At 42.8% G+C, this 13,883-nt stretch overlaps 1 long non-coding RNA gene across 3 annotated transcripts in view; it reads right to left on the bottom strand.

Moving 5' to 3' along the window:
• Positions 1 to 12,173, bottom strand: part of LOC114019235 — a 28,048-nt gene extending 15,875 nt beyond the window's left edge. Inside the window, exons 1-2 of one of the 3 annotated variants that reach the window (XR_005224579.2) lie at positions 10,900 to 12,173; positions 306 to 445 (exon numbers count right to left, since the gene is read on the bottom strand). This is a non-coding gene — a long non-coding RNA (uncharacterized LOC114019235). The remainder of the gene's footprint in view (positions 1 to 305; positions 446 to 10,899) is intronic. The other 2 variants (XR_005224580.2, XR_006289379.1) reach the window with 2 other exon arrangements.
• Positions 12,174 to 13,883: the final 1,710 nt, after the last annotated feature.

Raw genomic sequence — 13,883 nt, 5'->3', positions numbered from 1 at the left:
CGATCCATTAATATCAATTAGGATTTATCCTAATAGTTCACTACCTTTTCCCCTAACATGAGATATTTACGGTATTGCCAGATTATAGAACTTTTCTTTGGAGTACAAGTTAAAACAGCAATAGCATTCGATGTAGAAACTGATTAGTAACAGCATCTATGTGTCTATAAACAAAGGCAGGGCTGGCTACTAATCTGAAGAACCCAGGAAAGCATGGCTTGGCAAGGATTTTATATTCTAAAATAGCTGCTTCTTTTTCAAAAAACAAATGATAGCAGAATGGGAGACTTAAGACAATTGAGCACCTTTGTAATGTCAGCTACTGCCTCAGTCCACTGCATTGTTGGGATGTCAGGAAAGGGCCCCAGGAAGGCTTTGTGGCACCGCAGCCATGGGGCGCTACGTGATTGCTGATGACACCAGTGCAGATGATCCTATGCGACATCTGAGCAGAAAAGGCATCAATTATAGAATGTAGCAAAATGAACAAGGGAGAAAAAACCCCTCACATAATAAAGAATCTTAACACCTCTATCTATGTGAGCATCTTCCACCCCTAGATGTAGGCCTCAATGTTCCTAGCATCAAAATAATTCCATCCAATGGTCACAGCTATCCTCTTATGGCCCACATTTTCAAAAATGCATGCACAATGCCTGATGACATACAAGTCAAGGTGTTTTTCATGCCTAGGCATGGGTATTTTCAAAGCCCTGAACTGCACTCATGAGCTGGGCCCATGCAAAAGTATGTGACCACTTTTTCTCTTAAATTGGTCTTTATTTCTATAGCAGCATCTGCATTCTGCCCTTCATGAATTAAACTACTGATACCATTGCAGTGATGCTTCAAAACTGAAATTCCAGCCCCAATTCTGCTCCCATTGAAGTCAATGGAAAAATCATCACTGACTTCAGTGGAAGTAGGCTCAGGCACACTGTTTATTAATATGCTCATACGGCCTTAATCATGTTCCCATTAAAGTGGATGTACCAGAAAAATGTTTCCCTGAAATGTCTTAATTTACTACAATAATACAACTCTCTGTCACTTGATGCAGGGCCAGAACTTGCCCTTTGGATGAAAAATGTGCAAAGGAAATGTTCTCAGTGTGTCTCTGCACATTATTAGGGCAACAAGATTTATACCACATCCTGGGCCTGTTTGTTCATTTTTCAGTTGCTGTCTCTGTACAGGGCCGTTTCCTTTCTTTGCACATGCTCATTTTACACAACTTGGATAACGGTAAAAGTGAAGGAAACTATCTGGCACTCATCACCCCAGTCATTGGACACCTTAGAGAATACATCCCGCTATGTGTTTTCCATATATATATAGAATATCAGGGTTGGAGGGGACCTCAGGAGGTCATCTAGTCCAACTCCCTGCTCAAAGCAGGACCAATCCCTAATTTTTGCCCCAGATCCCTAAATGGCCGCCTCAAGGATGGAACTCACAACTCTGGGGTTAGCAGGCCAATGCTCAAACCACTGAGCTTTCCCTCCCCCTAATGCCTGATGCCTTGTCTTTCACTTGACTTATCAGCCTGGAATCCATGGCTTATTTGACCCTGCACCAGTCTAATCCAGCTCAAAAACTGGAAATACCACTGCAGCAGAGTTATGTTTCTGCATGTAGATATATATACAGCCTCCATGGAACTGGAGCTGCTTAGCTCTAGGGCACAGACAAGATTTGAAATTCTAAGGTAGGAATCACCAGAAGATGACATATAGCTGTTTGGTGACCCCTCAAACATTGCCTCCTTCCCTGGAGACTGAGTCTGTGAGACCACCCCCTCCCTTTTGACATTTTTGACTGTGGGTGCTGAGAAGTGACATCAGGATGGGTGGTGCCTCTGTAGACATCCCAACTCTAAGGCACTTAGGGGACATGATGGCTCCAGCAAAATGACAACCAAGGAGATGGAAAGGGTCAAGAGACATATAGCTATTGCCTTCAGCCACAGCAGGATGGGATCTTAACGCTGCTTCCTGCACTTCATCTCAGGACACATCACACATGTATGGCATTTTCTAATTGGGTTTTCTTGGGTAAGTGCAAATTGTAATCAATTATTTGTTAGCAATGATGCGGTATGACATACATCAGAGGATGCATAATGAGTTAATATTGTTGGAGCATCCTTGATATTCAGAACTTTCTGATTCTGAGTGCTTCAAATTTCAACATTAAGGTATCATTAAAGGCAATTATTTGTATTTTATAATGACATTAAATCATATGTGCACACTTACAGCTCTGTGTAAATAATCATAAAATAAATCTAAAGAGTCAAAATAAATACGATGGGTGAAATCCTGTACCCCGAAAGCCACTGACCTAAACATATACATATTGCAATCCATATGTATTGTAGGCCAGATCCTCCCTTGAAATCAAAGGGTTATTATGCCAGTTCAGCTATTTGAGGATCTGGCTTTATATACAAATAGCTGAACTGGCATTATATATATATATATACACACACACATGTGTATATACACACACACACACACACACGAATGGTATCATTGACTCTGATGAGTGAACATTTCATTTCAGCAATGAGACATGATTGAGCCAGCATCACTAGATTTTGTAGCTAAGTGTGCTTCAGAAAGACTAAAGCACAAAGCTCTAATCTAGACCCACGCACTCAGCCTGGACCTGAAAAGACCACTTTTGGTACTGATTAGATTAGCAATAATCCAATGGAAACATGCACCCCTGTGTATCATATTAAAGAAATAATTTTGTGATGTGGACAAGCTCCGGATTTTTAGTATCCAAAAACATTCAGAGGAGCATCTTGCAGTTTGTGCTGGTTTTGTGCACATTCAGGATCAAATGTGCAGAAATTAACTTAACCCGACTCTCAAGCATTTGAAGTTACATATTTTGAAATGTTATCAAACATTCTAAAGTTTGTGGCTTTATAAATATTTTTCTTCAGGATTGCTTTTCACTTTTTTAAAACTCAGCTTTCCAGAAGATTTACGTAATGCTTTACATGTACAAAGAACAGCATGGACCAACTAATCATGGTAATCCTTACAGGATTTCTGTAAGGGGTGGTAAAAAATTATTGACTCTATTTTACAGATATGGAACCTGGCACAGAGATGGAAAGACTTGCCCAAGGTTACATAGTAAACCACATTTGAAGCTCCAGGTTTAGAAAGTAAGATGTTGTGAAGATCAAGCCTACATTCAGCCCTCCAAATGATGATGTCTCCTGAACTTTCCACTCTCAAATCTGCACACAGCTTTATCTCTATAGGTGCAAGCAACCTTACCTGCCATTGTTTTAGACAATGCCGTTCATAAATTTAGCCCCCAATCGTGCAAAACTTAAGGAGCTCCTTAACTTTACAAATGTGAGTACTCCCATTAAGGCCTATCCATGTTATATGATCCCCAGGGCTGTAGTATCTGAGCACCTCACAACCTTTAATGTATTTATCCTCAACTCTTGCATGAGGCCGAGAAATATTCCTACTCCCATTTTACAGATGAAGAATGGAGAGACTTCCCCAAGATCACACAGGTAATCTGTGGCAGAGCACAGAGTTGACCCTGGGTTCCTGAGCCCCAAGATAACACCCAAGCCACTGGACCAGCCTTCCTCTCCTAATCCTCTTCCTTGCAATGAATAAGAGGGCATGGACCTCTTTCCTGGCACATTCAGATGCAGAATATCATGAAAAGATGCAAAATACACGGCCCTGCTGGAAATTTAGCATTTGTATTCCCTGACTTTTGGTGACTGCAACTGTTAACCTTCAGGCTACATTAATACAGTTATTGGTGTGATATAACAGCAGGGGTCTCAAACACACGGCCCGCGGGGTTATTTTCTGTGGCCCGCCAGCTCTCCACGGCCCCCCCATCCCCCAGCATTTACCTAGAGTGGCTCCGGCCCAGTGCGCACCAGGGAGAGGGCAGGCTCCCTCCCTGGCTGCCTGCCCTGCCCCCGTGCCTCTCCGGGAAGCGGCCGGGATCTGGGGGAGGGGGGCCACAAGGGTCTGTGTGTTGCACTGGCCACGCTTCCAGGTACCTCCCCTGAAGGTCACAATTAGCCACGGTTCCCTGTTCCCGGGGAAAGGGTTGGAATGGGGGCAGGGAAGGGGTGGGAAGAGGTGGGGCGAGGGCGGGGCCTCATGGAAGGGGTGGAGTGGGGGTGGGGCCAGGGCAGCAGGAGGGGGGTCAGTGGTGTGGCCCTCATGTGGCCCTCGTGGTCACTGGAGTTTGAGACCCCTGTATAACAGTATAAATTGTGGCACAATGCACTATGAGAAAGTCAATAGAACAATATTTTGTGGTGAGTTGGGGCCAGCAGGTCTGGGTCTCAGTGAGCCCATATGATGTAAATGTCATGTCGTTCATTTGTATTTAATCACAGTATTTGGAAGTATTGAACTCCATAAGTAACTCATGAGAGTTTCACATCAATGGGAGCAGGTTTTTCAAAGAGCTCAGCAGCTTCATTTCCTTCATTATCATGAATATTCAAGTTTGATACATTAGTTTCAGATAAACAGTCTTGTAAATGGTTTTAATTTATTTGAAATTTCTATGTCTCCTTTGCATGAGTCAAGTCAATTGTCAGGGAGTGTCTCCATCCTCTATGTCTCTAGAGTCAGTTCTTAGGGCCAGATCCTCAGCTGGGGTATCAGAATAGCCTTACTGAAATCCTATTATGCTGCAGTTTTCCTTTAATTGTATTAACAGTCCGTTCTGTTTCGGTGCTAAACTTTATGATAGTGGGTTTGTAGGAGAGTAAATTCTCAGGAAAGAGGTGAGGTCAGTGAAGAAATAACTTCACACATTTTATTACGGAAACAAAGACCAAAAAAAAAAAAAAAAAAAGCAGTGTCAAATGGGCGTTGATCAGGTACCCTAAAATATCGAGAGTTAAAGAAATACTGCACATATGCATTCGGACCACCACATTGCCACATAAAAGAGCTACTTTATCAGGAACTTTGGCAATAGCTTTATCCCATCTACACAGAGAGCTAATGTGGCCCAGCAGAATGTGCCCAGGAAGTGAAGCTGGGAGTCACTCCGGAATTCTAATCCTAGAACTGCTGCTGACTTTCTTTGCAGCTTTGAGGAAAGCCATTTAACTATTCTGTTGACAAGTTCACTGCTGGTGCTAGCAGGCACAACTGCATTACGATCTGAATAAATTTAGCCATGAGCTTCGGTTAGCTGTAAAAGAGGGATATTTACTTTTCCACCTTAGCGGGGTGTTTTGAGGATTAATTGGTTACTGTTTGTACATTGCTTTGAAGATGTGAGGGGCAAAGTGTTATAACTGCATATTAGTGACCTTAACTCTTTCAGCAAAACTAATGCAATATCATTGTTATGAGTCATCCATCATTTAACCTCTTTTGTAGAATGTGGATATAAAATGCAACCAGGAAATAATTTACTTAAATCTCAAACCTTTCCTCACATTAGTCAGACCCCATGAGGAAATGGCAAACAGTGTGTTCATTTTAAAGACGGCAACTGTCAACAGAAGAGGCAGGGAAATCCATCAATTTTATTCTCGCCCTCTTTAAATTAAGTCTTTTGGTAACTTAGCAAATGTCACCAGTTTACTTGCATTTAAGAAGAGAACCTGTACTCTTTTTATCTGGGGTGCTTGTATGGCCCCCATTACCACAGCATCCAAGTTTTAGTGTATTTATCCTAAAAGCACCCTTGTAAGGTAGGCTGGTGCTACTATCATCCTTTTATGGATGGGAAATTGGGTCACAAAGGGACTAGGTGATTTGCCCAAGATGTCACAGGATGGCTATGGTGAAGCAGGAAACTGAATTCAGGTCTCCCAAGTCCCAGGCTACCCTTTATTCATACAATAAGGATAATAACATTTCATTACCCCATGCATCCAAAACTAAAGTAGATCTTAATCCAAAACAGCTGAAATTGATCACGTCGGCAAAGCAGGCAACCTAAGCAAAGCAGCTGTGTCTAAGCAAATATGGTTTGCTCCTGAAGGCTTTTCTCCCATGTGTTTCAGACCACTGCTTACATCAGTTTGGGATCTACCAACTGCATCCCTCTTGTACACCACATAGCAGGGGGCCCAAGAGCAGCACTAATGCCCAGGAGGAGGTGAGCTATTCTATCAGCCACAATGTTGGTGTGCAGCTGCTGCTGTGAAAACGTAGATATTATGACAATAGGAAGAACGATAAAGGTGGCACGTGGTCTGATATGCCAAGACCCATCCTGAGGAAGGCTAGGTGGCTTCTTTGAATATGGCTTCACCTAAGAGGTTGGGCAAAAGAAAACCCTAAAGTCTTCAGCCAAAAATAGTAATGACAAATAAAAAGAAATCCATGGAGGAGCCAGCGCAGAATGGAAGTCTGTGTAGCTGGTATTTAAAAGAAAATAACGAATGGGAACCATGTTGTCGTCACATCACGACAAAACATAACGCTATGTAACGGCTCAAAAATTTAAAAGCAGCAAGGGCCGTTGACTGGATGTGCTCTATCCATAGCCAATAGAAAATATACAGGCTGGAAAATTAAGCAGATTCTTATAAGATCGGGGATTACATGGAGTGTTCAGGATTTGGGTTCATGAATAGAGTGTTCTCCCAGATGTTCCATCATTGTTCCAGAGTGGGAGGAAAGCTGGCTGCAGATCAAATCAGAATTTTATATTCCTCTAAGATAGTGCCAGACACTAAGATTTCATCAATATAACATCTGAGGCACAGAGACAATGCATCATAGTTGGATAATCCTGTATTCAATTGATTTTGCTGAAGACAGGACAAATAAACTACGAATCAGAACATTCAATGACTCATATCAAAGATATAAATTGAAAGTCTACTCTTGTACTGCATACTGTCTAGCTGAAGAAGTTTTAGTTTGGAATTTCCCACATTAAACCCTGCTGCTGCTGCTTGCAGATATACTAAATGCTAACTTTAAACACTGCTGCTTCTTTCAAGTTGGGTTTTTTTACTCTCTTTATAGTATCTTTGGGATGCACATCCTTCTCCAGGGAAACAGAGAGGTTTGGAAAAGAAATAAATCACTGAAATGCCTCTTTTGCTTCAAAAAAAACATGGCATTTAGCTTTTCCTAACCAATGGTTTTTTTAAAAATGGATTGTCCTTTTTCATAATGATGCTTGTGCAATGTTGACTAGTGCCCTAAGAAATCATTTCTGAGAAGAAAGGTAGCCTTTCAAATAGCCCTAGGGACAGGGAAGAACAAAGCAAACACACTTGCTACCTGCTAGAGGCAACAGGGGTCAGCATAGCAGTCTACTAATATTGGAGAGGTAATAATAGAAGGTACCGAAGGCTTTGTTTACATTGACTGAGAGAAGCGTAACAAGCAGAAATAACCCAAACTGTAAAAGGGAAAAGAAGATTAGGATACACTTTAGAAAAAATAAAACCCCTAATTCTGTAAATGACTCTGTGTGGGCTGACCCGTGCAGAGCTCTGTCATGTCTTCATGGAGTCAGTTGCAGGATCAGGGCCTAAGACTGAACTAGATGAGTTCTAATGCTGTTCAGTTTTCCCTAACCCAACCTGTACCACTCTCCTGCTGAATCTGTGTGCACAGCCTACAATTTTGGATGTGTGCACATAGGTATTCATTAGCTATAGATACATGTGCACACACTTTATTTGTGACCTGTAAAAGTAGTGGCTGCTTTTAGCCAATGGACTGGACATTATGTTTGGGATTGATCTTATTAGCAAACCAAACACCAAAGTGACTAGATCAAAATAAGTTGGTCTTTAGTGTAGAAACCTGCCTGACATTGCTTTCTGCATACAGGATGCAGGCTCTTTCAGTGATACAGAGCTTTTACATACTTTTGGTCACTGACTGGGGTGTGGGCAGTCAGGCCTAGTGCTCAGAGCTGGAGTCAAAGGCCAGGATCAGCACCGAATGTCAAAGCCAGAATAAGGAACCAGGCAAGGCGGCAGGACAGGAGCCAGGCTGAGAACAAGACAGGATCAGGACAGGAACAGAAAGGTTGTAGCTGCAGGCATGTGCGTTGAGCAGCCAGAGATCAGTTGCTGTTGGGCTTAGGAGCAGACTTGCTGACCTCCTCAGGCAATCGGGTCGAGTGATCAATCAGGCAGCCCTGCTGTGGCTCAGCTGTGCTTATAGGCTGCCCAGAGACTAGGTAGGCTGCCAGTCCTCATTCCTGATACTGACCTTCCAGAGAGCCCATGTTGCCTGGAATTTAGGGTGAAATTCTGTGCTGTGCCTCTAAGAAATGTAAGTAGGCCGGAGTGTGCATAAGCTGAAATTCAGCCAGGACTCATGGTTTACAGCACCCTTTCCAATGTGAAAAATGCCACTGGAATCTTTAATGATCATATGTATTCATAGCCTTAATTTTATGTCCCATCTCAAATATTGCACCACAGCACCTCCAGCAACAAGTTGGGGCATTGGTATGTAAGCGAATGAGTCCTGGACTTGTTCTTAACCTAAAGATGAAACATAAGTTGTATTAACTTTATTTTAAAAAATAAATGAAGATTCCAGAATGAAGATTTTTCAAGAAGACTGTGTACTCCAGGCATTTGAGCATTCTTGTTACTTCAGACCTTATTTGCAGAAATATACTGACCGGAGAACAATTTGAATTGGAGCCGAGTGAGTTCTTGCCCTTTCAGAATAAAGCTTGTTCTCCTAGGTCTGCATTTACCTAAGCATTTTCTAACTGGCTGGGTTTTTTTAAAATAATTATTTACAAATTAGAGATCTAGTGAATAAACTTTCAGAGCAGGAGCACTCCATCCCTTTACAAATATACACAATAGAGCTAATTATTTTTCTGTAAAACTACAAACACCCGTCCAAATAATGACAATCATTAGAAAACATTCAGGTCTCTCACTTAAAATCTCTGCCAGCCACTGATAACATTTTATTGCTGCATAGAAGGGTTGATTAAAGCTTGTAATAGATTTAGTGAGGGTAAAAGATTAACAAAAAGGTATTTATGGTAGATACACTAAAACATAATATGTTCTCAGTAAACACTAAGGAAACCCAGCTCTCTACCATTTATAGGAGATGTTGCTCAAGATGTAGTTTTTCATCTGCACAATGAAACCGATAACAGGTTTCAGCATGTTGCAAAGAAGGACAAAAAGGACAAGAGCATTTTCCCTTGGGAGTCATATGACAGGGCAAACCAGAAAGTATGCTTCGCGTTCTCTCTCTCTCGCTTCCTCTCACACACACACACACACACACACAATGAAAAGATTCCTGTGCATAGTTCTGCCACTTGGGAACCTGGGCCACAGCCCCAGTCCAAATAACTGCAAAAGAAAATTAAACCAAAGGCTAGACCATGAGATAATGTTCTGCCCTGTGTAAGGAGCAGAGTGTTATTGTGCTGTCTCTAGAGCAAGACCAGGAAGGACCTTCCTGGTTTCCCTGTTGTTCCTGGGAGAAGTAAACTGCAGTGGGCCTAGACCTTGCACAGCATACATTCTCCAAAGCACTGACACAGCCACGCCACCCTATGCATTGGGCAGCCAGTTCAGAGCTTTGACGTCTCCCCAAACTGCCTCTTGTGCCCATCTGTGCTGGGAGGCCAGCAGCAAAGCAGCAACTCTGCAGAGCCTCCTACAATAGTGTCTATGATGCAAATACCCACAAGAGCATAAGGAGGTCATAGCCAGTCCACAGTTTGTCCCTAAAACATATTTATTTTCAACCCAGTATTATGGACTATTCACAGCAATTAATTTAACAGCATGTGGCTTCCATATTCAAGGAAGGCTACATGAAAGGGCAGCTTGTTCCCGGTACAAACTAGCTAAGCATCTAGCAGCTTCCATGGAGGTCACTAGGAGAGGCTGGACGCTCAGCACTGCTGAAAAGCAGGTGATTTATTTAGGTGCCTAAAACAAAGCAAAAACATAGGCACCTATTTTTGAAAATCTTGCTCAATATTTCTTGTGCAGGCTAGAGACAGCACTCCCCAACACAGAAGGGCCGAGGCCATGAAAACCGCTTATCAGGAAAAAGTGATCAGCTTCTTCATTGCAAAAAAACCAAAAAACAACCAACCAAGTGTGAATATAAACAACTCCACAGTACGTGTTTGTCAACAGATCTATAGACGGATACACACATACACGGTCTATAAACACTCTTTAACATGTGCCTTGTCAGAGAGGTCAAACTGTGGTGAAGCAGAACTAGGCTGTGGTTAAGCCAAGTAGAGAACCACCGTCTGCATTCTGTGAACATGTTTGTAAGTTACAGCCCTATGAAGTGGATGACAGATTACAGAACTGGTGAATGTGAATCAGCCTGACCCGCCCGGTTCCTCAAGTGCACTACGTGGGCGACGCTCACTTTGAAGATGACTGTTAGCTTCATAGCGAAAAGTGGATTTTTTTTTTAAATGTCAAGTAATGGTCATCTGGAGAGTGAGGGTTTAATAACTAAGGTTGTTGATTACTCCAGACTGAAACCCTGTTCTCTCTCGGGTTTAACCATCATACTTGTGCCATATCCGCTAGGTGAGGCCAGTCCCATCTTCCGAGGTGAAACTTTACAGTGATTTCTCTCTCTCCTCTATCTTTCATACCAGCAGAATTAATGAAGCATTGAGAAAAAAAATCAAAATATTTCCAGACTGTTTAAAGACACACAAGCCCGAACAGACGTAAACAAAAGCTTCATATTTATTTGCTGCTGTAGTGAGTCAGAATAAACAAAACAGCTTTACCTGAGAAGCTGGCATCTGAAAACAAACACTGGGTGTTTGACAACAGGCAGAGCAGGTTTTTAAGTGAGAAATACAGTATTGAGAATCAACACAATGAGCCAACAACCTTTACTCAGACAAGTAAGCCTTACTTACCCAAGTAGTCCCACTAAAGTCAAGAAAATGGGGAGTAACATAATGCAAGTTGCCTGCTGCACGTATCCCACTGAACTGCCAGCTGAATCCTGCTTCTACAACAGTTAAACGCCCTCTAACAGCAATATTTTACTTGGAAACAATAACAAATTAGAAGTCCAGCAAATGTTGGCATAACAGGCTAAATCAGAAAAGCAACATGAGGAGAGAAAAAAACTGGGGCAGACATGGATCTATACCTATCCAGTTCCAATACCCCAGCCATCACCTGGGTATCTGAACACCTTCAGTGAGACCCAAGATGAAGACTTGGCCACGGGTACAGCAAAGAGGATAAATGGGATCATGAAAGAGACTACCAAAAACCTGGCTGTTATTATGGAGCCCAAATCACTCAACAACAGGCTATGGACAAGTTTTCTTTCTGAGTGGATACTTTCACACACCAGCTATGGGAAGCAGAGAAGCAATCTCAGCTGTGGAAGAGATCTAAAGCATATGAAAAAATAGATGACTTCTCCGAGAAAACAATTATTCTGAAGGACAGAGGAATGCGGCAGAGAATTAGCTCCACCACAACAACTTCCAAGCTTTAGATTTCCTACAAAAACCCTGACTGCGCCTTTTAACCCGACTCTTGCAGCCATCACAACTGTGAAAGTTAGAGTACCAGGGAAATCTAGCTTTAAAAAAGTCAATGTGAATTTTGCCATTGCCTTCAACAGGGCCAGGATTTCCCTCTGTGCCTTTTAAATTAGAAGCTAACATGACACAGGCTGCAGGCCACAAGCAGGGATCACATCCACATCACCTGGATTCATCTGAACAGTTTCTGAAATAAGGATTTCCTTTGTTTGCTGCAATGAAAATAAAAGATTCGCACATCAGAGATAAAACAATTACTTTATAGCAGAACGAAAAGGAGTACTTGTTGCTCAAAAAAATTGGTTAGTCTCTAAGGTGCCACAAGTCCTCCTGTTCTTTTTGCGAATACAGACTAACACGGCTGCTACTCTGAAACCTTTATATCAGAATGTCACTCCTGAGCTTCATAGTCGCTCTTAGTCCAGCCTGGAAACTGCAGCGTGGTAAGAGCTGTGGCAATGCAATCTTTTACCCAGCCATCTTCAAAGCAGAGGAGCAAGTGGCAATCCCAGTTGAAAACAATAATCTAAAAACTGCAGTAAAGAATGCTAAAGATCTCACTGCTAAAACAAAAGGATCTGATCAGCAGAACAATAGCCCTGCACAAAACCCAAGGAGATGCTGTAAACTGTGTTTCCTCTCGCTCAAGTGTAGCAACTTTTCTTACACCTCTTGGTATCAGAGCTTCCCCTTTGTGCATTTTGGGGTTGGGCACGTGAGGGGACAAAACTGGGTCCTCTGTATTCATTAGAACGTGATGCAGCTTTTAAAAAAAGATTTGGGGTGAGATCTAGGCTCCCTCTATGTCAATGCAAACTTCTACTGATTTCAACTGAGCCAGGATTTCACAATTTCACCTCTGGAGTCTAATCCAACGTCCACTGAAGGCAATGGGAGTCTTTCCACGGGGCTCTGGAACAAGCCCTAAATGAGGGAATGATTACTCTTGCTATGTAACCAGGACTTCCACCATTTTCTCTAGAAACCTGTAGACATCTGAAGAGTTTTCTTTACTTATGAATCAGTTTGGTGTTCTACAGAGTGATGTTCATGCCATGTAACCAAATCCGTAAGCCGCTCTTTTTTCGTTAGAGGCCAGGGGTCATTTTACAGCAGAGCTTTTAACTGAAGAGAGAAATTACTGAGTGGCACCTTTTAACGACTGATCACGGTCTATATTCTCGAGGAAAAGTGGTAGACTTTGGTAATTTTTACACCTAACTAGCCTGCAAGAAGAAACAAATACCGTACAGGGAGTTATTACTAGTACCAGATTTTCAGTATCGCCAGCCTCAAGAGATCTAAAATCATGAGTCAGACCCCCCCAAAATCGTGAGATTGTCCCTCCGCCCCCCAAAAAACCATGAAATTTTAAAAAATACTCTATTGTGCAGTTTTTTGGTCTTTTTATTTTTGAAATCCCCCTGCCCATCGTGTGTGTGTATGTAAGACAGAGAAAATGAGTGTTGCCCACTCTCCCAAATTTATTGGATAAGATGGTTTTGGCCCCTGCTAATGGGAGCTTTTCACCCCCACATCTGCCCATCCCCTGTCCAGCAATTAATTCTAATGGAAGTGGGAGCTGAGTGGGGACAGTTCAACCCCCATCCATTCATTCTCCCTCAACTCCAATCCTCAGTACCCATCCCCATCAGTTCAGCTCCCCTCAGTTCATTCCTCTAGCCCCCCAACCCTTCTGTTCTGCCCCCCATCAGTTCAAACTCCACTCGCTCCAGGACAGTCCTCCTAGCCTCATCTCTACTCCTCCTGGGGTTCTTCACACACCCCCTTCCAAGCCAAGCAGTGGGGGCAGCTCCAGGGGTCTTCTCCCCTCATGGCCCTTCCCAGGAGGAGTAGCACCAGCCTGCCCCCATTGCTCCCAGGAGGAAGGGGGGAGCAGAGACACCCTGAGCAGCTGGGCTCTTTAATACCCTCCTCACCCACCCCTCCTGTGAGAAAGGCTTTGGTTTGCAATGGGGAGGGGCAGGGGGAGAAAGCTATGCCTGCAGCAGCTCTGATTAGTTATTCTGCCCCAGGAGGTGGGCAAATGGCTCAGGCAGCCAATCAGAGGGCTCAAATTTACTAGCTCGCTAGAGCTTCTCCTGTCATTGGAGGGGCTCCCTCCTCAGCCAAAATCATGTCACTTGCAAAAAAAAATGGAGAGAATTGGCAACAGTGGATAATTGTTTTCAGTGTATCCACAATATGCTCAGCCCATTCACTAGGGGCAAACATATATATGGCCAATGTGTTATCTGGCCACATTAGTGGTAGTATAACATTTTTAAAACATCAGAAGCCCCTGGATGACAATGGAGATTGCACAGGACTCCATGAAG

This window comes from Chelonia mydas, chromosome 3 (assembly GCF_015237465.2).
Source record: "Chelonia mydas isolate rCheMyd1 chromosome 3, rCheMyd1.pri.v2, whole genome shotgun sequence".
Classification (NCBI taxonomy): domain Eukaryota; kingdom Metazoa; phylum Chordata; order Testudines; family Cheloniidae; genus Chelonia; species Chelonia mydas.
This window is presented reverse-complemented; position numbering and strand designations above follow the sequence as displayed.